General features: G+C 36.4%; 1 long non-coding RNA gene across 2 annotated transcripts in view; it reads right to left on the bottom strand.

The window, feature by feature from the left end:
- LOC131827018 (uncharacterized) overlaps positions 1–26,466 on the bottom strand; it is a 66,897-nt gene that overhangs the window by 39,097 nt on the left and 1,334 nt on the right. For both annotated transcript variants that reach the window (XR_009351852.1, XR_009351853.1), the window contains exons 2-4: positions 11,415–11,478; positions 4,865–4,942; positions 1,234–1,382 (exon numbers count right to left, since the gene is read on the bottom strand). This is a non-coding gene — a long non-coding RNA (uncharacterized LOC131827018). The remainder of the gene's footprint in view (positions 1–1,233; positions 1,383–4,864; positions 4,943–11,414; positions 11,479–26,466) is intronic.

Raw genomic sequence — 26,466 nt, 5'->3', positions numbered from 1 at the left:
TGCTATCCCACAAATTGATGCACTGGGTCTTATTTTCATTCAGTACAAAATATTTTCTAACCTTTCTTCTGATTTCCTCTTTTGACTCATAGGTTGTTTAGAAGTAACTAGTTTTATTCTCAAATATTTGGGGACTTTGTATACACCTTCCTGTTGTTGATTTCTAGATTAACTATTAAAATCTGAAGCACACTTTATATTACTTTAATTCACTTAAGTAAATTAATATATTAAGGATTGTTGTATGACCTAGAAAATGGTCTATATTAATGAATGTTCCATTTTAACTTGGAAAAAATGTGCATTCTGCGGTTGAGTGGAGTGTTCTATAAATATTAATTAGCTCAACTTTTCAATAATGTTCAAGTGTTTTATATACTTACTAATTTTTTATTTAATTATCAATGACTCAGGGGAATACTGACATCTCCAACCATAACTGTGAATTTCTCTTTTCTTACCATAATTTTTTTTTTGTTCTATGAATTTTGAAATTCTGTTGTTAGATGCATACACATGTAGGGTTATAATGTTTTCTTGGAGACCTGACCTCTTTAACATTATATAATGTCCCTCTTTGTTCCTGGTAATATTCCTTAAAGTCTATTTTGTCCACTATAATATAGCTACTCTAGCTTTTTGTTGTTGTTATTAGGTGTTTTCATGGTATGTCTTTTTCCATTTCTACTTTTAACTTAACTATGTCCTACATTTAAAATGGTTTTCTTGTAGAAGCATATAGTTTCATCTTGTTTTCTTATCTAGTTTGACAATCTGAGACTGTAGTGTGTTTATCCTATTCATATTTAATGATATTAATCTGTGGTTAGGTCAAACTCTATCATCTTGCTAACTGTTCTCTAACGTTCTATCTGTCCTTTGCTTCTTTTGTCCTCTTTTTTCCCCTACTTCTGAATCATGGAGTGTTTTGTTTTTTTTTTAATTTTAGTTTACCTCTACTATAGGAGTATATGTCTTTTTATATAATTTTTAATGGTTGCTGTAGGTTTTTAAATATGCACTTTAATTAGGATCTGCCTTAAAATAATGTATCACTTTGTATATAGTATAGGAACCTTAAAATACTATATACACTTTTCCTCTCTTCCATATGCTGTTGTTGTCATACATTTTATATTTATATTTGTGATAAATGTATAATACATTACTATTTTTGCCTTAGGCAGTTATCTTTTGAATCAATTAAAATAAGAGAAATTAATTTGACATTACCTTGCTTGATTCCAGTTCTAATGTTCTTCATTTCTTGATGTGTATCAAAGTTTATGGTTGGTCTCATATTCCTTTTGTCTGAAGAACTTCCTAAATTCTGAAGATATTTTAAATGTAGAACCAGTGAAATTTCCAGATGTATTTGTAGCCTTTGAGAGAAAGCAAAGTCAAAGATTACCCCTATAATTTATAATAGAACTGTGGATAAATCACAATGAACAGCAAATAATTAAATAGAAAAGAATACATTTAGGAAGGAAGAGATACTAGTGTAAGAAAAAAAATCAACCCTAAAAGAAAAATATGACTTGCTACATCAAATGTATTTTGAGTTTTGGGGGGTGTTTTGTTTTTTGTTTGCTTTTAAAGATTTTCTTTATTTACTTGAGAGAGAGAGAGAGAGAGTGTACAAGCTGGGGGAGGGGAAGAGGGACAAGTAGACTTCCCACTGAGCAGGGAGCCTGTCACAGGCCCATCCCAGGACCCTGAGATCATGACCTGAGTTGAAGACAGCTGCTTAACCAACTGAGTCACCCAGGCATCCCCCTCAAATGTATTTTGTAATTACTTATCTGTCATGCATTTTTCTGCCCATCAAAGTCCTGATTTTGAAGATCCGCACAAGTCCCCAGGTTGACAGAGGATGCAAAGATCCTATGTCTACATGTGCCTACCTCTTCCCATTAATCTGGATGCAGAACTCAGTCCCTTCACTGGTTTCAACAAGAAGTCTTTCCCTTGCTTTCACTCTCATGTTCATCAGGTTTCCTCTTTTTTTTTTTTTTTTTTTTTTACTCCTTCATTTTTGTTCCCTTCTTATGAAATCGCCTCCTGTGAATTCTGAATTCTTATTTTATGTGGAGTTTAACTATCTTCTACAATCAGCATCATATAAACAAAATCCCTTAAGGAGGTTATCGGAATAAAGATGGTCTCAGGATCTTCCTTTCCTAGCAACTTAGGTTTGTGAATTTACCCCACTCTTGCAGGTAAAGTTCCTCCTGGATTTGCATACAAGACATTTACTGGGATTGTTCTTAGAATCAATATCTGTGAAGGAGCAAGGGAGATGAGACCAGGCAGAGGGAGAAGTTAAAATGAAATAGAGTTGAAATAGTAGCTACAGTCAATGCCACAGTGATCTCTCAATGATCACTGAGATGATCCTAAAAAGATGTCCCACATTGGGGAACACAGCCCACAATAATCAATCATTGGATATAGCTGCAGCCAGGAACAGGTGCATAGACTTGGGCAAGGCAGCTTGAGGTCAATTCCCAGAGTGGCATGCAACTGTAAGTCATTAGCAAACACTACCAGCATCTGAGATCATGAAGACTTGACTTTGCAGGGGAATCTACAAAGTGTCCAAATGTATTCACTATAATCCATTCCTGTACGACTCAGTTCCACTTGCTCCACATAGTATATTGCCTCCACAAGGGAATGACTCCAGGACTGTAACTGGCAGCCTTTCCTAGGAAAGCTTTATGAGGAGTTTAGTAGGACAAGTTACAGTGTCCCCTGCAGCTCTTCCCCAGGATGCATCTGATATGTAGAGTCTCCCTCATCTATTAACCCAACTACTAAATTCTGCTCACCTTCGACTATCATATCAGCTGGTCTTCCTCACTTAGTTGGCAGAAGGATCCAGGCTCCCCTCAGAGACAAGGACATCTGGGCCCCTAGTTGCTGTGACTTTCTCAGGATGTGGCTTTCGTTCATGTCTATTTACCATAAAAATTGGTGTGGAGAATGCTGAGAGCTCCCTTCCACCTTCCACTTTCCCCAGCAGATCACCTGGGTAACAAGTGTATTTTTGTCTGCTTGTATTATTAACAGCAGCCCTACCTTCTCCTGATGATCAGGGACAATTACTCCTGCCAGGATGTGGATTTTTTTTTTTTTTCCTACTGGATTCCCGGCACAAAGAACCTAAAGTAACCATGGGGCAGTCCAGCTAAAGCTTAGTGGAGCTCCTGTAAAAGCATTCCTTCTCTGAGAATCACAACCATTAGAACCACAGAACCTAGAGTTGTGGGGATAGGAAATATAGATTTCCCAAGTGGTCACTGGGAGTGATAAGCAGAGTCTCTCACTCTTGCAACCCTTACTTGCCAGATGCATGTAGTCTTCCCTCTAGGGAACACAACATTATATAATGGTTGATGATATAAGGAGTATTCTTCATCCTGGAGAATGAAGATGTGTACCATATCCTCATAGAGTTGCCACCTTAGTTGTACCTTCAAAAAGTCATTCCATCGGGGTGCCTGGGTGGCTCAGTTGGCTAAGCCTCTGTCTTCAGCTCGGGTTGTGATCTCGGGGTCCTGGGATCGAGCCCTGCGTCAGGCTCTCTGCTCCAAGGGGAGCCTGCTTTCTCCTCTCTCTCTCTCTGCCTGCCTCTCTCCCTACTTGTGATCTCTGTCTGTCAAATAAATAAATAAAATCTTAAAAAAAAAAAAAAGCCATTCCATCAGACTAGCAGAATCCAGTGATAGGATATATGATAGGACCAGTAAACCTCATTGTCAGGTGCCTATTGTCACATCTCATTTGCTGAAAAGTGCTTTGTTTGATCCAGTGCAATTTATGTAGGATCACAAGTTGGCAGATTAAATATTCTGTTTGCCCTTGAATAATGGTGCTGTCAATGAGCCTAGCGGGCAGGAAAGGCAATCACAAAGAGAACTCTACTCAAAATAAATTTCTGCGTTCCAAGATGGAATGGACACGACGTAATCAACTTTGGCTGGTTGGTCCCCTTAAGGGATGGTGCCTTATTAAAAGATCAGCCCTAGTGTTACTGCTATCAGTTTAGATAATTAGCAGCAGTACTAGGTCTACCTGGTGACTGATAACCATGTTTTTGGGCCCATATAGACTACATCCTTGCCTCCATAGCTTCTCCTGTATAAGCCCTTTGTACAACATTGAGGTGGATTTTGACCCACACTGGCTATTGTAAACTAAGTTACTCTATAAGATTTTTTGGGGCCACTTCACTAGTAGACTCTCTCTGGTCCACTGATTATGTGAACCAAAGTTTTTCACATGTCACACCCACGTTAACATGCCAGCTCACAGGTTTCTTCTCCAGGCTTCTCTGTCTCATTTTTCTAACTTTTCTCCTTTCAAGCTCCTGGCCAACAAATCCAAACATATGTCTCTGCTAGTGAATCTACATATAATCTTAAGCAACATATTTGTCTTTCAACCCAAAATAGATGGCAGTACACACCACCCAAACTCTGCCAATGGGGAAGACCGCCCCCACTGTGCTCTCTCCAGGCCACACCTGAGTGAGGCTGTTGTGCCTGAATCCAAAGGCCCTATCAGTTGTCTACTCTTGTGTATCACCTTTCCCCAAAGCTAGGTGGTTTAAAACACCATATTGTTTCTTAAAGAGAGATGACAAACATGGCCAAGGATGAAGACGAATAGAAGTGAATGAAAGTGAAACTCATAAAATGAGCATATGAAAAATAGGGACTGTGATATCACTATCAACAGACAATGAAAGGATGTGAGATAGAGACTGTGAGATAGACAATGATGTTATAAATAAGTATAGGAGATAAACTAGAAAAAGTATTTATGCTTCATACTACACAAAGCCATAATTCCTTACCTTTGTCTTCAGGCCTCTGCCAACTTCGGATTCCATTTGTCAGGTAAGCATTCTTTGAACTGCTATACTCTGAAGGCCCTATCAGAAACCACTGTGAGAAAATGGTCTCCTATTTACTGCCTTCATGTTAGTACTTCAACCTGGAATTTTCCTCCCACTCCATCACACCCCAACCCTTCATGAAATACTTAATTACTTTTTATGATCCAACTCAAATTCTTTTTGGACATTAGTGCAGACTTAAACAAACAAACAAACAAATGGAGCCTCAGTGAAGAAACTCCTGTCAAGAATAGATTTTCCTCTCCCCCAGCACAATGAATTCCTTAATAGCGGGGCCTATTTTATCTGTCACCATACTGCTATACAAAACATAGAGTAGGCGCCGACACTTTGGTGAATGAATGCCTTAGCACCTTATACTCAGGCCATGCAGCCTTGTATTATATTTTATAGTCATTTATCATTTCCATACATTAAAATCTCCCTGAAGGCAGAGACCACATCATAATTTTGATTTTTATAGAATCTAGTAAAGTGTTTTAACATCAAACTAGGACTCAAATATTTAAATTAATTTGTTAGGGATTAGTACTGATCCAAGACACATGAGAAGAGGAGCTGACCTGTGATGTAGTAATTACAAAAACAGCCCCACAGCCTCAGGGAATCTCATGAGGCTCTCTGAAGGTGGAATGGCTCTTTAGATATGTCCTGAATCAAGGCCAGGGGGACAAGCCCTTGCATCCTGCATTGACCAGACGTTGGATTTGTGCTGTGTCACAGGAAGAAGGCATAACCTTGGGTGAGGCAGCTTCCTTGAGCCAAGGACAATGCCCAAAGGAGGACACAGCTGTGAGCCATCAGCATCCAGATTCCAGCCAACAAGGGCATCTAGGTAGTGCCTGGCAGCACGGTATAGGGCATCCCTGAGAGGGAAAAGGCAGTCTCTTACTCACCTTCCATAAAAACCTTCGTAAGGTGTGGGAAAGCAAACCAGACTGAATTTACTTGTAGCATCCAAGCCTCCAACTCCTCCTTTGAGTCCAAACAACTTCTTCTCTTCTTTGAGGACTTGAACTGGCACTTGGGGCATTTATTTCTGGCTCTGCCCTGTCACTAGGATACTGGGTAAGTTTCTCACACTCACTTCCACAATGCTACTCACCCACGACCGTACTGCCACCAGCCCAGCTTAATCGAGCTGGGTCTCCCTGCATCAGCAGACATCTCTGTGACATGTGGCTTTCTGGGGGTTATACAGTTGTCCCTAGCTAGAAGATGGTAGCATTATAAAATATGGGCCTAAAAGATATAAAATTGTCACCAGTGTCTTCTATCATCTTTTCCACTCAGACTCAAGGCTTACTTTTAGGTTAATGACTCCTACACAAAGGGAGAAGCATCAGCTTCTGTTCTTTTCAGCCCCTGGCCCACAAGAAGGGGCCAGAATTATCTATTGGGCAATTTTGCTTGCAGGGACGACTCATCTCCTTGGTTCCTCCTTGTTTTCTGATCTTAATTTCTATATGGCTAAGAAAAGTTTACCATGGTAACTGTTGTTTGCTAAAAAATTACCCACCTTTTCTATAAGCATTTTTTTTTTCCCCAAAAATGGAGAGGATGATGCTTTCCTTTCTGGCAGACTTATGCATTGAACAAGTACCATATAAATGGGTAGCTTCTACATTAAAGGTGGTTTGTACTTGGATGGTCCCAGCTATTCTTTCTGAACTCAGATGTCCTACACTAAAACTAAATTAATGGATACAGTCTCTTACCAGGCTTCCCATTGTTTCCCCTGAGTTTCCCAGGGCTGGAGGTTAGAAAACATTCTGTGGCATCTTACTTGCAGGGCAGCTGATTTACTAGGACAACTGGTAAACCAGTACCATCAACTGCAACTCCCCAAGTCTCAACTAAGGCCTCCAGCTCAACTCAGCCATTTGGTTGGGTTCTGTAACAATAGGCTCTGTTACCTCTTTTTCTTCTCTTATTGAATAAAGCTTTGCTAACAAGGAGAATTTAGATCTCCCATGAATTCTAAAGCTTCTCTAATAATGCCTTGCTGTATGTTGCTCTTGTAAAAACATGTTTTAACTGAATGCGATTTTCCAAACTGTTCAATAACACCTTGTCATATGGCTCATTGCAAAAGACTCTATTATTAACACATTTCCAGAGAACTCTTCTCCTTCCTGTTGGTGCATGGTGGGGAAGTGCATGTACGAGTCCCAGCAACTCTCCCCATTATCAAGTGTACTATTTGATGCTGTCAAGTATTTCGTCACAGATGTAAAGCTCTGGCAGGACTGAGATCACGTGTACCTCCTAATGCCAAGTCCATAAACTTCCTTTTAATCTTCACATCTCCACCTCTGAAACCTGCCACCACTGCAACCCAGCATGCTAGCTTCAAACTCAAAATCCTTCTGTCTGTTCCCTGAAATTAGACTGCCTAAGAATGTATCTAGTGTATGGTTAACAGGTTAGCCACCTTTAGTAGGGAATTCCAACGTATGCCTGATGCCTGCTTCAAAAGTAGATGTCCTCATCTGAGGGACTCAATAAATAGAGCTTGGTAAAATGCAAAAGCACAATGGCCACAATTCCCATTAGGGAAAAAAAAAAAGTTCTATTTTAGAGTCTATTGAAGTAAATCTCTAAGAAAATACCTCTCATCTGTAACTTGGCATGATTTTGGCTTATATAATGATTTGATACCTTGATTTTTGCTTAAAATATTCAATCTTGAACTCTGTGTCCCTATACAAAAACTGGAACACTGACCTCAGAGTAGATCTCTACCTCGAATTTCTTATGGGGCTATTGGGGACCTATTCCTTTAAGTTTCTTAGAAAAGTTATCGTTAATTGAACATAGAGGGTCTGGGAGACATATCCTGAAAATCTGTAAAGACTTTCTGAAAAGGTCTATGAAAAATCCCCTTAAATATTTCAATTCTTAAGAAAGGGTTTAACAACCACACATTTTGTTTCATGTTTACTGTAAGACCACATTTCTTGACAGCACTCTGGAATTGATCTTTGCCCGGAGGTTCTTTCTTATTTTTGAGAGTCTTCTTCCGGGAGAAATTAGGGAAAAGAAATATTTTATTTTTGAAACTAGCAAATTAAGGGCCATTTTTAGTCATCCTATATTGGGCTTAAAAATGAGGTAATTTCTTCTTTAGCTCATATCTCTTTATTTTATGATATATAGTGAAAGAGATTCATTGTCACTTTCAATATTTAGCATAGAAATATCCTTAGCCAGATCAATTAGTTCACTAGATACATTTTGTAAGTGACAGTTTTCCCAAACTTTCTATCACTATATATCAAAGATCTCCTATCTTCTAGCCCCAATACCATTCCATTCACCCTCCTTTAGGTCTTCACTGACTACCACTTTGAGGCTCACTGATCCTGTAACACCCATGTCCAGGTAACAAAATCTGTTCCTCTTGCTAAATAGCAAATCCATGTAAAACATACATTCATTTCCTTTTGCTCATGATTTTGTCTGACAATAATTTTCAGGAATGCTCAGCACGGCAGATCCTACCTGGAGCCACCCTTGTAGTCATTGTCAAATATGGCCCAGAACTATATTGGTCATATGAAGACTCAACGGGGCTAAATGTCCAAGAAAGCTCATTCTCATGTCTGGCAGTTGAAGCCAGCTGTTAGCGGGTAGCTCAGCTTTATTGTGACCTGCGGCATGTACATATCGCTTGGCTTGCTCATACCTTGGTACCTTTCGGTAGTTGGACTTCTTTAAATGACTACTCAGGACCAAAAGTATAAATGTTCTCATGAGCAAGGTAAAAGATGTATCACCTTTTACGACCTGGTCTCAGAAATCACATAACATCAATTCTCCTTATTCTGTAGTCAAAGTAGTTACAAACCCACCCACATTCAAAGTGAGAGAATGTATACTCATCTCTCAGTGTGAAGAGTATGTAAGAATTTTGCAGCCATTTTTTAAAACCCACCAAAGGGGCCTTGCTGTCTTGCTTTCTCTGGTATCACCAGTCTTTATGCTAATAACAGATACACAGGGGATACTCCTTGAGGGTTTGATGAAATAATGAATTTTTGTAGGAAAAGAAAAGAAGTTCTGTGTTTATGCTAACACTAGTGAAACACCATGTGAGGGCTCTACCCCTGATATTTTCAAGAAAAGAAGACAACACTAGTGGTACCTTGGGTGATATAAGCAGTCACTTGTCTAAAAGCAAAAGGTTGACCCTTATGTTCTCTTGGCCCTATTCATTTTTTGATTTCCTAGGCATAGGGAAGATTCCTACATTATCAGAATTTTCATTTGCATTTTTGAATGATAATCAAGTTCTCTTACTCCAAGAATACCTGGCATTATGATAACCTGTAGCAGCCTCAAGTAACACATGGAAAAGAAGTAAACTTCTCCATCCTAAAGAACTATGGATGCTCTTCAGGTACTCAGTTGCAGGGAGCAACTCTGGCCACACAAATATACAGCTGAATGTTCTTCTCTGTTCCCTGTTAGTTTGGGTATATAGTAGAATGTTTCCATATATTGTGTCACAGGACACAGAGAAATCCTATGTGTGGATGAGGGGAGCTATAGGAATATTACATACCAAGACCAAATACCTAAACTCTGAGTTAGGATGCGTTTCAGCAAATTCACTTTCTATACTTTACACAAAATTATAAGCAGGGCACAAGCCTTAAAAACCTTTGTTATTGTCCATCAACACCACCACCTAACAAGTTACCCCATTTACAAGTGGAAATAGCTCCTTAGAAATGTCAGACATCTTGTTTAAATCCTCTGAAACAAAACAATTTCTGTGATGCATGTCTAGTGATGCCAAGAAATCCATCTGCAAGCCAGAATTTCATCCTTTAAGTACCTTGTTATGGTAGCACAAAAGAATACAATGAATTTTGTTTAGAGTGTCAGTCTGCCATCTCTGGGCTAAAAGGATTAGGTCTAAATTGCACATCATTACATAAGACTGCATGAAAATGTCTGATTATTTTGTCTTTAAATGTACTTCATGGTGTTTTATAAATAGCAAAAAAAAAATAATAATTACACTAAAGAAATCCATTCTGAGGGCCACAAGCAGTAGATCTTCCAGGCATTCCATTTTATGTTATTTATTCAACACACAAAGGTCAGAGGCTTTTCAAGTACACTCACTTGCTGGACATGGCAGGAGTCTGAGGAGAGGCCATAGAATGTGTTGGTTAAATCCATAGAGTTTGGTGTCAGTCAGCTTTGGTTTTAGCTTCTCTGACTAATAAATGTGACTAAGAAATTTACTTAACCTATCTGTTGCTCATTTTCTGTATCTGTAACATTGAAGATAAAAGACTCACCTCCTAGGGTTGATTTAATGATTAAATGAGGTAACATATGTAATTTAATCACCAGTGCTTGGCACAGAGTAGATGCACCATTAACAAGTCATATAAGAGTAAACACATAATTTCAATAGGTATCGTGTGTGTGTGTGTGTGTGTGTGTATGAGAGAGCAGGGAAGGAGGTGGAGAGTGATGGGGGAAAGAAAGAAAGAGGAAGAGGGAGAGATATAGATGGAGAGACTACTTTAAAAGGGGCATATAGAGAACACTATTGGGGACACAGTATGGACGTGATGGTTACTTGCTAATGTTAACTTCTCCAGTGAAGTTTTTAAATATTGAAGATATGGGAATGGGACAGGAATGAAATGTCAGGAAACATATGGAGATTTATGTTACTTTGAGAGTCACTAGTCTTCTGTACATATGATAAAGCACAAAGTCAAAAACAAAGGGATCCTCTTCCCCCTTATATTTCCATTTCAACTATACTTCTGCACCTAACCTAGCACTTCCATGTATCAGAAGTCTGTCCTTTGAATAGGACTCAGCTGTCCACTAGGTAAAGTAGTTAAAAAGCCATCAGGCCATTACCGTGTCACTGAAAACTGAGAGTTATTTTCATGTTATTAATGGGAGGAGAGTCCAGTGTGATACACAAATAAAAGTAGACTTTTCTATGGAACTAGAGTTGGGGAGGGAGTGAAGGAAAGATTTTAGGTGGACAAGGTCTTTTCTCCCTTTTCAGATGAATTGGTGAGGTCATTCCTATCCTCAATCTTTATATGTCAGATCATTCAGAAGAAACACATTCTGCAATAAAGTGCTGTAATCCTGCCATTATTAATTAGAATAACAATTTCCATTGCTTAAGCTTATTTCTGTGATGGTTTTGTTAAAAAAAATATTCAGGTTTAGCCATGTATGTTAAGAGACAGAGTATCAATGACCAATTTCTAGTTCTGTTAATGCCTTTTCAAAAATATATTTTACCTTAACACACTTCTGTTCAAAAACAACCTTCAGATAACCTTTTAAAATATTACTTATGAATCTATGCACCTCGGTAAAGTGTTTCCTGTTTTTCATTTCCCCAAGGCCGAAGTGACACAATTATTAGCTTTTGATAGAGTTAAACAGTAACTACCCATGCTTATTTTTGTGAAAGAATGGAAAACAAATATACCCTCAAGCAGTGAAACATTTGAAAAGATTCCCACACTTCAGTTCTTTCTTGTTTCTTCTTTTACCTAGAAGATCATAGAGCAATTGAAAAAAAATCAAATATTAAAAAAAAACTTTTTCTCTACTTCTAGCAGTGAATATATCCTTTTTCTTTTACTAGGGAACTTCTTTAATCCTGTATGGTAGTACTTCTAACTTTCCAGGTACCATTCTAGTGCTGGGCATATACCAGTACACCAAACAGGTAAAAATCCCTGCCATAATAGAGCATATAGTCTAATGGGGGCGGGGGAGGTAGAGACAGAAAATAAACAATATGAGCACAGTAATAAATAATAAAGGGAAAAGTAGGCCAGGAAGAGAAAAGGGAGTATCAGTGAGATTGGTCAGTGAGTGTGGTTTTAGGTAGCATGGTCAGAGAAGGACTCTTGAGAAGATGACATTTAGGAAAAGATATGAAAGAAGTATAAGACACCATGTTTTAAGGAATAGTTGGCAGACCAAGTGGAGTCACTAAGGGAATAGTAAGAAATGAGATATAAGAGGAGCCAGTCTGACAACCTATTTTTAAGGATGCTGGCTTTTATGCCATTACATTAAATGGCGTTACAAGTATGAAAGAGGATATCATTAAAGGTATATCCACACCTCTTTGTCTTTCAAGATTCACTCCCCACCCTTCTCCATCCTTTTCTCTGGCCTCAGGAAGCTGAGCTCTCTCTGCTTTTCCTCATGACCAATCACATTTCTTCCTTTGGGCCACCTTACTCCTCTTTCAGTCATCCAAATGTTCCCTGTGTCAGAGAAGCAGAGACCCAGCCAACCGGTGTTTCTCTGGATGGTAGTTGTCAGCAATGGCCTTAAACTCACCAGCTTCAGTGTGGGCAGAAGGGCAGGGGAGGGGACACACACTTACTGAAATACAGATTCCTTGACTTTACCAAAGACATTCTATCGGTATCTCTGAGAATCTCTGGCTTTGGGACCAAAAAATCTGCATGTTTAATAACTTTCCCAATGTCAGTTATTTCTAACTGTGTGGCTTGCATATTAGAATTCTAGATTATAGAAACAGCACTCTCCTGATAGACACCCAAGCAATTTCTTTCTTTCTTTTTTTTTTTTTTTTTTTGATTTTATTTATTTATTTGACAGACAGAGATTACAAGTAGGCAGAGAGGCAGGCAGAGAGAGAGAGAGGAAAGCAGGCTCCCTGCTGAGCAGAGAGCCCAATGTGCTGCTGATCCCAGGACCCAGGGATCATGACCTGAGCTGAAGGCAGAGGCTTTAACCCACTGAGCCACCCAGGTGCCCCACCCAAGCAATTTCTTACAACCGATTTTTGCCCCTTGCTCCAAAAATGTGAAATATAATGTTTGGCTCTGTTATATTAGGACAGACTGTAATCTGCTGAAATTTTATTCCTATTTTTAGTTAATGCTTACAAAATATTTTATTTTGTAAAATATTTCATCATTAAATACCATCCATAAGAATTATTTTGCACAGTCCTCTTCAATTTGTGTCAGTGAGACTTGATGTCTTATTTGTAAACTGATAATTTGTGTTAGGATTATCTATGACTTCTACATATTTTTGTGGAGCAGTATTGAATATTTTTATTTAAATACTAATATTTCTCATGCAAATCATTTTTTTTTAAGATTTTTTCTTTATTTATCTGACAGAGATCACAAGTAGGCAGAGAGGCAGGCAGAGAGAGAGGAGGAAGCAGGCTCCCTGCAGCGCAGAGAGCCCGATGTGGGGCTCGATCCCAGGACCCTGGATCATGACCTGAGCCGAAGGCAGAGGCTTAACCCACTGAGCCACCCAGGTGCCCCTCATTTTTCAACATTATACTTGAATTAGAAATAGGGATACCCAAAAGTTACTAATAAATGCCATATATCATGCTATGTTTTTGTACTGTTCAAGCTGGTAGCACTGAACTTTGGGGACTTCCTCAGTTATTGAAGGAAATTACTCTGTGACTTAGACCATCATAGAATTTGTAATGAGGAATTCACATTTCCTGCTAGAGAATGGAGCCCTGCTTTCATATTGTATGTAATCTTCTGTGAAGAGCGACACCAGATTGATATTTTTATTGAGTATTGGTGTTACAATCTCCAGAGTTCATTTAAACAAACACTGTCCTTTTAGGTTGTTGTTTTTTTTTTTTTTTTTTTTTGGTCTTATTATTTATTTATTTATGCAGATTTCCTAGGCTAATTTCTCCCGTGCCAAAATTTGCTATTTTAAGGTATTGAGACAAACAAGACTGTGAGAAATAAGGAACAAGGGATGCACTGTCATGAACAGAGCCGATAAGAGTAAATACCTACCTGAGTAGCTGAATCTAATCTCTCTGAGGAAAACTGATTCATTCGACCTCTTACTAATTTTGAATTTTTTCCCAGCAGAGACAGAGCACAGTATTTTGATTGAGGGAGCTGCATAACAGATTTTCTTCAGGTTAGACTTGCCTTTCAAACTGGAGAGGACCAGGTGGAGTCTTTATGGCCCACTCTAACAGCAAATATTCAAAAGCATACATTTCCTCTCAAATATTAGTATTTGCAGCTTCTGGTTAAAAACACACCCAAAGGAATGCCAAATGCTGAAGAAAATGGTCCATACATTTTAGGAATGTAAGAAGAAAGGCTTGTGAATCTTTTAATAATTGTATTGCATGTAATAAAAGGTCTTGAAAAATTCTTGCAAAATTTCTATTTCTCTATGCCTTTGGCTAAACTAAGTCAATGTATTTAATATGACTGCATTTTTCATAAAGATAAAGAAACATCCCACTTTTTAAATAAATGTGTGTTTTATTTTATTAGTGAAAGGGCATACAACAGTTCTAAATATTAGACATATTATATAGTAAATGAGGATTGATCTATTAAAAAAGAAAAAAATGGCTTTATTTAAATGCCTCAAGAACCTTTTTATACATTACTTCAAATTTTTACATAAGAATTATATAGGATTTTTGAACTCTTAACTTTGAAAAGAAACTTGGAAATTATTTAGTTCATGAATACTAATAACAATAACAAGGATGTTAATAACATAATTAACCTTTGAGCACTTACCATCTTCTGGCCACTGTTTTAAGAAGCTTTACCTATGTAAATTTGGTAAATCCTCACTACAACGCTACAATGTAAATGTTATTAAGTTCATTTGACAGGTAAGAGAACTGAGACACAAGATGTCTAACAAATCTGCCTAAGGTCATAGAGCTAGCAAGGGGAAGAGTTAGTACTAAAGCTGAAGAAACACTTGTAAAATTATCCCAACCCATTCTGTCCATGGAAAGTGTACACAGCCATCAAGACTATGATTTGAAGGTGCCAGAAGGTCTGCCTAAAAACATCACCTTCAACTGTATACAACACTGACTCAAATTCCCATCAGTAGAGAAAGAGCTTTATTGAACGATAACACCTGCAAAAGGATATAGTTTAAAAGAATTGCCTGTTAATGATAGCAAGATCAGGTAGACATGTTTTAAAGAGATTTGGATGATAAAAGGAGAAAAAAGAAAATAAAAGAGCTTTTGAAGTTAAACACTATAATAAACATTCTTAGTCAATCCTGGCAAAGTGAAGGGGGGATAAAGACAAAATTCAAGCAATTTCGCTTTGGTTGGGCATGGAAATTACCCATCTTTAGCTACCTTCTCATTTGGGAAATATAATCATACAGACAGTTAAGCCTTTGTTACTTGTAATGGTAAAGTTCAACAGCAAAAATTCTCTGTGTATAACTTGTGTTTTCCTCACCACTTGCCTTTTTTTTTTTTTTTTTTTTTTTTTTTAGGAGGGGAGGGGCGGAGGGCAAGGGAGAGAGAGACTCTTAAGCAGACTCCATGGCCAGTACAGAGCCCAACAGGGAGCTCAATCTCACGACCCTGAGATAATAACCTGAGTGGAAATCAAGAGTTGGACACTTAATCAACTGATCCACTTAAGCACCCAACCACTTGCTCTTTTGAACAGACATTCTTACATAGGGGTCCCATATATGGATTCCTTTTGATACATGAAATTTCCAATACATATGTAAGAATGCACAGTGTCTTAAGAATAGTGTTCAAATTCTCATAAGTTAAATAAGCCCCTTCAAAATGGTTACTGTAGCACAAAATCAATCTAGCCCAGCTGCACTTCTTATATATCACCTAAAATTTATGCCCGCTGGAGGTGGTCTTTAACAGCTAAGAGATTACAAACATACAGCTGTTTTGAATTATGTATCCTAATGAGCATCCGGGGCCTTGCTGAAGCTGGCATTTTAGAAAGTAAAATATGGTATACAAAATGAACAGGGGTAGGACAACATTACATGCCACCCCTTTGCTGGAACTCTCTCTCCAGTTTTCACTATGTTTCTACAACAGCAGATGCAACTATTCAGGATTGGGGTTTTAATTAAGTAATATGCAACAAAGAAGTGAGACAGGTATGTCAATGAAAGGCCTTAGGAAAGGGTTAGGCAACTGGAATGGACAGTCAATTCATTAAAAATGCTTTTCAAAATGAACAAACTGATTTGACTTTCTTGGTGAGCTATTAGCAAGTTCTTTTGAGTTCTTAAAACATTTTCTTTACTCTGTGTTTAACAACAAATGGGGCCAATTGCTGTGAGTTAATTGAAAAGGATTGTTTTCTAGTTGCCAAGAAACGGTGCTTTCTTACATTATGCAGGCCATTATGTGCACAGATCAAGCTTCCTGATTCTTCTTTGAGGGTTTAAGAATATAGGCTGCCGTGATTTAGTTGTCGCTTGAGGAAAGGAGCACAAATCAAGAAGGCTTTCAGGGGTGTTGTTCCATTTCAATTGACCAGGTAAGATGTGGATTTGAAAGTGCTACCTTCTTCCTAATGCTTCACTTTTCCCTAAATCATTTAAATGTTTTTGTGTGGAGTGAATAAGTGGATCTAAAATGATGATTTTTTGATACTTGGGATAGTTTCATGTAAAATTATGTTGATTTTCTTCCAGCAGAATTTCTGAGGGAAAAAAAAAGAGGTAAAGATCATAATAGCCAGCTGTGAGACTGGCTCTTGAGTTGGTTTCTTCTTGATTTCAGAGTAGTAAATCCACGTAAACCAAAAAGTTGTTGGTGTGTTTAGGATTGAAGTATTAAAATCATTGCTATGGCAACGAATATCATTATTTCTGTTCGGAGAAAAGATTTCAAATCTTGTTTGAGTTTGTTTCAACTGAGAAATGGGCTTTATATTTGTTAACTTAAAAGGAAGCCTTGTTGAGTTTATTTAAAACTAGGTTACTTGTTTCTTAAAACCACATATATTTTCATTATCTCTTTTCTCTTGGCATTTTCTTCACAATTTTGTCTTAAAGATGAAGATAAAATTAGAGTTCTTGTATTTAATGCTACTACTAACAGGTTTGATACAAACAAAAAAGTTACCCTTCTTCCTGAGGAAGGAAAATCACATTTCTTGATTCAAAGGCTCACCAATATAGTGCTCATAGTGGTAATAATGTGGGACAAGTGCTGGAAAAGGGTTCCAGGAATTGAATGTTTTGGGTCAAATCATCCTCCCATTCTTGAAGAATTCACACTTTCATAGAATTAAGTTGAACTCTGCAATCTCATGAACTTAAACTTAAAACTTCAGAGTTCTTGTGGACTATACATTGAAAACAAGTTCATTGGTGCATTTGCAAAGTTGAGTGCTGTTATTCATCCTTTCTTTCATCTCTCTTATGGTTCTGGGTTTCCTGGGAATATATTTCCTTTAAAAAGAAGATCATCAAAATGGATACAAGTCAGGTCAAATATTTGTTGTCTCATGAAGTAAGTTTCCATTTGTTCAGAGTTTGAAGACACCGGAGTATAAATGCGACCTGTGTAATATGAACCTAGTTGATGCTGGAAAGAAATCATTGCAGCATGCCTTTACCTGGTAATATGATTTGGGTTTTCCACAAGTAAACCAATACTCTGGCAATGAAACTATTATGTGGAATAATGTCGATGAAGTGATCCTTAAAGATGACATGCAATCCATCCACTTACTATTAACTTGCCAAAACGGAGTCTCCTTTCTTGAATTCCTATACATTTTTAATTAACAAAAATAAAAAGTCACAGTATTATCAGTTATCACAAATTTTCATTACACTCTATTTTTTAATTTATATAGTAGTGAAATTGAAGCAGCCCTTTAAATAAATGCATGGTTTGCAGTTAACGTATACTTGGTGTGATTTATTACCATTTTTTGGTCAGAACTGTATTTGTTTTCAGGCAAGATGTAATTAAACAATTCTGTACTAGTTTATATTGCTTTATTGGCCTTGTCAAATAGTGTTCTGTGCCCTGAAAATATACTTTTGATATTACTGGTATCATGATGCTTAAAAATCTCTACTGGTAAAGTTTTTGCTTAGTCTTTTTTGCAATTATTAAAGCAAGGTGACAGGTGAATATGTGGGATGCGTGGAGTGGAGCAAAAGTCTGACTGATAGAGTATTTGATAGGCAGATTTCTTTCTACCTCTAGCCCACCATTTGTCAGTATAAGAGAGTGATTGTGATATTAATAAAGTAACAGTAAAGAAAACATTTAACAGTATAACAAAAAATCTTGACTAGATTTCTGAATGGTATTTTTTAAATTAAGCAAATATTACTGGTGCTGATTTACTTCCCTGTGGATGAAGAGTTTTGCAAAAAAAAAAAAAAAAAAAAGATGTTTATCTGGGTTGGGATGGATATCAGTCTATAAGGTTTTGTTCAATTGAACAAAATTGAGAAGACACTGAATTCAGTGGTAGTTTGTAGCTCACAGTGGCTGAAACACCACAAAATGAAAGGCATTTAAAGACATTTACTGATCAGTGTCTCCAATGGCTTTGAAACTTTATTTTGTGGGCTCCTAGAGTTCCCCAAAAGCATTAGGTGAATGTGTGAGGGTGGGGAGAATGGCTAGCTGAAGATATAGGGAAAATAAATTGTATTAGCAAACAGCCATACTCTGCCAGTTAGTCCATTAGAATATAAACAGCCTGAGACTATTTGACAAAGTTCATGAGAGTCAAGATACACTATATTTCCAGTATTACTCTAACGTGCAATTAAAGAAACCTAGTTAAGTATAAAATTGATTTACATATCTCATTTGTAGTGAACTCAAGAGGTTTTTGGCAGTCATTTCTTCTACCACAAGCACTTAGCATTTCTTTCATTTTCTAGAAATATTTTAGGGATCTTTATTAATCAGCTTATCAATTTTTTACACCTTTAAAAATTTTTTTTTGAAAACTGGCATTATTTATTTCATGGTACTACTGTTAAGCATCATTTCAAGAATTCCTAAGCACATTGTGCTTTTGATTACTAATTTTCCCGTACACTTTGATATGAAATTTGCCTAACTTTAGAAATTCAGAACAATATATAAAGTAGTGAATTGCTTTCTTATTCTTTTCTTACCTAAAAATGGTCTCTTTATAATATTAGAAAGTTGTTTTCAAAGTGGAGAAGACACATGCAAAATATTTTAGTAATTTTAATTGTCCCATTGTTTATACATAATCTGCACCAAACTTCACCTTGCTCTGATAAGGCACTAGGAATATTTTTTTTTTTTTGTCCTTAAAGTTTTTGTTAAAACTGAGATTTTTAACTCAACTTTAATGATCTGATTTTTTAACAACTCTTACAAGTTCCTTTTTTTGCTTTGAAGTATTTCTAAAACCTGAGAATGCTGCCTCTCTTTTCCTTCCTTTGAGCCGTTCTTAATTTGGCAATATCTGAAGATATTTTTTGGTCTCTGCAACAAAGGGGGTGAGGTATTCAGCATCTGGCGGATAGAGGACAAGGATGCTGCTTAAACATCCTACAATGCACAGGACACTCCCTGTATCAAAGAAGTATGGGTTCCAAATGTCAATAATGCTGAGATTGAGTGAGAAACCCTACTTTATAGGCCTCACCTACTGTATTGTGGCTAAATGCATGGTTACAGGTTAGAATATTTGTTTTCAGAACATCCTGAAATCCCATGTGCCTTCTTCCTGTCTTTTATTTATCATCTTGGCCTATAGAATGACACCTAATTTTTAATTGAACTTTCTGAACTCTGCCTGTGTAAAGCCTAGGAATCATGATCTGACTGGATTGCCCACTTTTCTTTTCCTTAATTATTACCAGTACCAAAATGACAATGGTCACATTATCTTTAAGCCCATGTTCTATCCACATTACTAAACAGTGCTATGTTTTTATGACTTGTAAAGTATTTCCCTCATTCCTTCTACTCATGAATAGGAAGGATTTATTGAGGCAAGATAATAATTTCTTCTAATTGCTCTGTTCCTGGTTTTTTGTCCAAAGTCACTCTTTAGCAAATATCCATTCATTCTATAGATATTTATTGAGTAGAAAGAGTTTTATGTTGGACATTCAGGAGCGAATAAGATATAAACCCTACTTTTGTAGTGATTATGTTACAGTGTATCGTAAGATCTCTTTTCCTTCAACTATCTCTTTCCTTCAAGTATCTTTGATTTTGGTCTATTCTATATTATAAAACAAAACAGCAGCAGCAGAAACAAGTGCATTATAAATGGTTGCAAAAGTTTGTTCATACTTTTTTTTTTTTTTTTTTTTGCATGTAAACCCTCCGTTTCTTGGAAACTGCAAAGAACCTTTTCATTAATTTCTGAACTTCACTTTCTGGCAAAATGTCTCTATTTTTAACTTGCTTGCTTGGTGTACATTCGAAAGAACACTGCATTTGAAGTAAATTTTGAATGAAGGAAAATAGAATATTTGATGAGTTGAAGTACTGTTAATGAGAATAGTCAATCTGGCCTTTAGGGGAAAAAGACAAAAATAAAGATGGAAAATTGTGAGAGAAAAGAGGCCAGTCACGCCGAAGTTTATTTTATTTGCTATGCCAAGAAAAATAGTTTAAAAAAAAAGAGAAGAAAAGAAGGAGAAAAACAGGAGAAAAGAAAAAGAGCAATAGCGTACCTTTCTAGTGTAAGTGTGACTTGGAATAATTTTTTTCTTTTGGTGAATCCTTTAGAATTCCTTACCTGTTTTACAGTTTATTCCTCAGTGGTCATTGATGAGATTATTGGTTTCTTCTTTAGATCAAGAATGAGAAGCATAAGCGAAGCAATGTAATACAATGTTAATATTCTGATCTCAGTATTTCTTATGATTTTACTTTATAGTTTCTTTCTCACCTTAATGCTTATTTGTGCAGAGTATGTGCAAAATTATTTTCTTAGGATATGCAGGACTTAAAATAATTATATTAATATGTGAAAGTGTGAGGAAAAGGATTTGATGCTCTTAAATTCTCAGACTTTGTAAACTTATCAGTTTTTAAGTAATCATTTATTTTATTAAGATATTTACTGGGGTGCCTGGGTGGCTCAGTCCTTAAAGTGTTTGACTCTTTATTTTGGCTCAGATCATGATTCCAGGGTCCTCAGATCCCCCCAGAGTTCAGAGGGAAGTCTGCTTGAGGATTCTTTCTCTCTCCCTCTGCTACTCCTCCTGCCCACACTCTCTCTTTCTCTCTCTCAAATAAATAAATCTTTAAAAAATTATGTTTATCAAAAGCTGTGATTTCTCTTTCCTCTTCTCTTTCATTTAAATATAAATTGAGATCTTACCCAACTAAAGAGTTATTTGTGTAAGAAATTCTGAAGAAACAATGCAGATGTGGCTACAAAAAGTATTTAAATTATGTAAGTGTATTTTTTGGAGTTTATTGAAAAATGAGAGAAATTCTAATACTATGGCTTATAACTGATTTTCTAGCAATGAATTTGAAGAAAAAATTGAATTTCATCTTAAAAGTCTTAGTGGTACTGACAAATGGCAGTGAAATTGCCTTTGTTGTATGAACAAAACAAAGAGGGAACTTTTCTTCTTTGTTCAAGGACATGCTTTGCCATCTCTCAGTGGTATGAGGAAGACAACTTACTTAGTCTCCAAAAACCTAGATTGCCTCAACTGTGAATTGAATAAAAATACTTATCTCACAGTATCATTATGGAAACTAAATGAGATAACACAGTTTAGTACTTGTCACAGAGCAACTACATAGCAGTAAGTGGTCCCCTTTATCACTTCAGTGAGTCCTAGACTATCCTAATTCATTTCATAGGCAAGATTCTAAAGGAACTTTAAATACCATCTAGCGTGCTACCCATCTGATGCTTGTTTATATATATAATATTCCTCTGGTCACTTGCCTATGCTTTCATAATGCTAATATAAATAATAGTTACTTCTGGAGCGCTTGGGTGGCTCAGTGGGTTAAAGCCTCTGCCTTTGGCTCAGGTCATGATCCCAGGGTCCTGGGATCTAGGCCTGCATCTGGGCTTTCTGCTCTGCGGGGAGCCTGCTTCCTCCTCTCTCTCTCCGCCTATCAAATAAATAAATAAAATCTTAAAAAAAAAAAGTGTTACTTCTGACAGCAGTAAGAAGTTATAAATGTAATGTTGAAACATATGAGATTGCCACTTTTTATGTCAAACAATTAAATAGTGGCAAATTTCATATGATTCTTTATATATCTATTTCATATAAAATACAAATATAAATAATACAAAAAACTTATTTCCCAAGAAATAATTTTTTATGATAAAAGTCTGCCACAATTTGATAATGCTAGAATTTAAATACAGCTCCATTAGCTGTTAAAAAATTATTTAAAAACACTATTTAAAAAATAGCATAATCAGTAAGAGCCTTGAATAGGGGTTGACAAACTAATCTGTGGGCCAAATCCACCATCCTATATGTTTTTACACATCCCTTGCAGTAAGAACTGTCTTAACACTTTTAAGCATTAATAAAAATCAAAAGTAGGATAATATTTTGTGACACATGAAAATTATATGAAATTCAAATTTCAGTGACCATAAATACAATTTGGGGGGGGGAGGGGTGGGGAACACACCATGGTCACTCATTTACACATTGTCTTAGGCTTCTCTTGTCCTGCAAAGACAAAGTTGAATGGTTGCAATGGCTTTTATGGCTTGTAAAGCCTAAAATATTTATTTATTACCTGGCCCTTTAGAGAAAAGATTTGATGACCCCTGTCCCAGAGTCAAACTGCCTATATTTGCATGTGAATGCCACCACTTCTTATAACTTAGATAAAATACCTAAACTTGGTAAGCCTTAGTTTACACATTTTAAAATAGTCACACTAATAGTATTTTACCCCATAGGATAAATATGAATGCCTGGTACATCACTCTATAAATGTTATATAAATATTAATATTCTCCCAGGTGCACTATAAATGGGAATAACAACTTACAGAAGCTTGAAAAGCACAGATGGGTGGTAATCGCTGCACCACCATATCATGACCTAAGGGCAGTCCTCCACAGTCTGCAGATGTTCATGTTAGAAAGTGACCACCTACTCAAATAAATAATTTTAATATTTATATCCCACTCATACCACATGGACCATTTCAAGTTAAAAATATTTGAGTTTCTAAATTTGCAAGTGCTAAGCTGCAAAATAGAGACTGCTTTCTCCCTGGGACAATGAACATCTGCTGAAACAATTTGTCCAACAGAGCCATTTGCCTCTGCTGGCTTTTCTTCTTCTTTTTTTTTTTTAGAAATGGAAAAAAAGATCATTGTTTAACTTCAACTCTTCTCATCTTCTAAACCAAGAAACAGTTTCTCTTGGGACTAGATATTTCTAAGATTTGGAAAAGCGGCCTCAGCTTTTTATTTACTTTTTCCTATTTTCAAGTAAGGGTTAAATAGAATTTTACTTAGAGGGCCATATTCTTTTTTCCTTCTTATCTAAATATTGTTTGAAAGACCCCCGGTTTTCTAAATGATTTAAGACTTCTGAAGTGAATTGTGCTCTGCGGCCCTTTCTGAGAGAGATTGGGAGGTGGGGTAATGGTTATCCCTCAGCAGAGAAAGGGTCAAGTTTTAAATTAGAAAGACTTTAAAGAAGTAGCTCAGATCTATTACTTTTTGTATACAAAGTCAGAAGGATCTGGAGGGAAGATGATCCAAAATCTTGGAAGTAAAATAAAATGCTCCCAAAGCTAAAATCCAATAGCATCCTAGAGAGAATGGATGGTTTTAGTAAAACTGCTGATAAACTTCAAGTCTAAGACTTATCAGTCAGGTTACCCCTCCAGCTTTTCTACAGCGGTTTCCCCAGGGACTGATGAAGAGAGGACACTTCAAACAGTCAGCTTTATAATGCTGTACTTAAGAAGTCAGTGAATAATAACTATTAGAGTTCTCTGGATAAACCAGCTTGAATCAAAGGTGCTTCTTTTGTTTCCTTACTTTAAAGTAGAGCTTCTCTAGTCCATGGGGATTACACCAAGAGCAATGAGTCATATCTGAAATGAGGAAGGTAAAGTGTTGTCAAATTTCATGTTGATTCATAAGAATATGCATGAAGTGTTGTTCATGTATTTCAGTGGGGCAGGGAGACATAGGGAAGACCAGAGAATCAAATGTTTGAGGAGAGAAGAGTTTCTATTTGCTGTGAAAGATTGAAGAACCTTGCTGTTTTCAAATAGAATGGATTCTATCATATATAAATTATTCCTGATTTTTTTGTTTTCTGATTACTATTTTTGCTTATAATATAGTCAAGTATGAGGGACGGAGGGAGGCAGGCAGAGAAAGAAAGAAAGAAAGGAAGGAAGAAAGAAAGAAAGAAAAGAAAGAAAGACTGTTCAGCTACAAGTCAAAAATATTTTGCCACCTGCTATGTATTTTGCCAGCCAGTTAAAATCTTTAGCATTCTTTGGTACAAAGCCTTAAGATGCTTGTAGGGTGTAGGGAAATTTTCCTCCATTGGAATCTTTTGGATGATAGTCAAATACTTCTGTAATTTCCTTCACCATTTTTAGCTACTGTTAGCAACATTTATTTCAAGTATGCCTCTGGAATGTCAAGAAGATGCCAGATATTATTTTGAATGTTGTATGTTAATATAATATGAAGCTAAAGTTGTTCCTAGAGACTTCAGAAATAAAGGTAGGGTGCTTCTTTCTTATCTTTTAGCAAAATGAAAAACTTTAATTAAAGACCAAGTAGAATTTTTGTCCATCTCCTAACTGTGAAAGTAGATTAGAAAGGAGTTTTTATCCTTTGACCACAGGCAGTAACAGATTTACCTGTCGGGAGTGGAGGAAGGAATTGAATTGAATGAAAACCAGAAGCTAGACTTACCACTTAAGTTATCAAATGGTCAAAATACTTGGTCCAAAGCCAATGATTCAGACCAGTTGTTTTGTCTTAGATATGAGCATTTGAGTCCTCCTCATATAAACCTTTCAGAATAATGATTCTAGCAATACTCTGAAATAAACATTCTATAGTTATTTCCCTAGCTGAATAAGTCTATAATTATTCAGCCTATCATTGCTAGTCAAATTCCTTGAAATAAGCATATGAGGTTGGTTTTCCTGGCACCAATAGGGAAAGAATGATAGAGCAGGGAGAGATTTCATGAGATCATCTAATCCATACTAAAATCATTCAAATACATGGTTCTTTAGTCAAAGTTTTCCCAGGGGTTTGTTACACCAGCAACAAGAGTATGACTAGGCCTCTAACAATAAAAGAGGCTTGCTTGCCTTTCTGATCAAGAATCATTGCAATATCAAACAAAGGATAAATTATTTTCTTAAGAAGCTTATGACTAACTCAGGTCTCTACAAGCATTCCAGGAACAAGATTCTTTTTGGTTACCAAGATCATAAGTGTGATTTTGGCCCAGAGGCTTAAAAACCAAAGCACATATGCTGTGTCTCTCTTGTTCTGTGGACCATTTCTCTTTTTCATTCCTATGCATTCATTCCTGTGATTTCCCCTCTCCCCCCTTGTTGTACTGAGAAATAATTAAAAGTATTTTTAGCTGGCTTACCTAAATTAATCTCTTATCAGTTTAACTTATTTGAACTAACACCACAAAAAACAATTAACAGAGAAAACTCTTTCCTCTTCCATATTTTTCAGCTCCTATCCCATTATTTTTAGCTTTGTATCCTTGGGCAATTTGTTTAAGTTCTCTGGGCCTCAGTTTCTTCTTCAGTATTAAAAAAGAACATGAATCTAGATTACTGAAAGAGTCTCTTTTAACTCCAATACTCTATAATGCAATGTATCATAAAGCAAAATTGTGACCTTTAGCATGAAGAAAGACAGTAGGAGGGAAACATGTTAGGAATTTTTTATTCTCATTTCTCCCACTCCATAAATGCTGCAAATGGCGAAGTCAGTAACTCAAAACTTTAATAGGTATATTGATTTGGGTAAAGTTTCACCCAAAGCTTATGTATTTAAAGCTGAAGGGGAGAGAAATTCTAAGCTATGATCTTTTATTTCCCCAATTTTGACCAGCTTTAAGACTTGAAACCTGTTCTATTTTAAAATAGAATACTGAATAACATATCCTGTGTTAGTTTCTTAGGAAATAACAGCTAACTGAAGTTAATAGATAACATTAGTATCAACTTCTTCTTTCTAATTTCAATAAAATATAACTTTTCATTTTCCCCATATTTTTGTGGTAAATTGTGTTTAATGTGTGAAAATATTTTTTTCTAACAGTACTTTGTTTAAATCCTCCCCCCTCCCACTCAAATTTCAAAGTACATTCCAGGAAGAAAATATTGCTAAAAATTGACTTTTACTGATTTCCTCCCATACATACAAATGGAATCTTTTTCTCTTAGAGCTCAAATTTTATCAATGGCTTTGATTGTAAGGAAAAGAAGAGAATGTTTTATTGATAAACCTCCTACTGCCATTTTTGAGATTTCCTCAAATGGCAGACAGAACTATGGCTATGAGAAAACTATTGGAAAGTTCTGATAATAATAAAATATCCAATTTTGGTTAGATAGTGTAATTAACAGACTAGAAAAAGGAGCTAATATAAAAGAACTAGTAATGTTTCATTTCCTGAATTTTTGTCTATAAACATTTTGTCTACTTCCCATTTTATGAAGCTATTGCAGAAATTTCCTGCCCTCACAA

The sequence above is a fragment of the Mustela lutreola genome, chromosome 3 (genome assembly GCF_030435805.1).
Source record: "Mustela lutreola isolate mMusLut2 chromosome 3, mMusLut2.pri, whole genome shotgun sequence".
Lineage (NCBI taxonomy): Eukaryota > Metazoa > Chordata > Mammalia > Carnivora > Mustelidae > Mustela > Mustela lutreola.
This window is presented reverse-complemented; position numbering and strand designations above follow the sequence as displayed.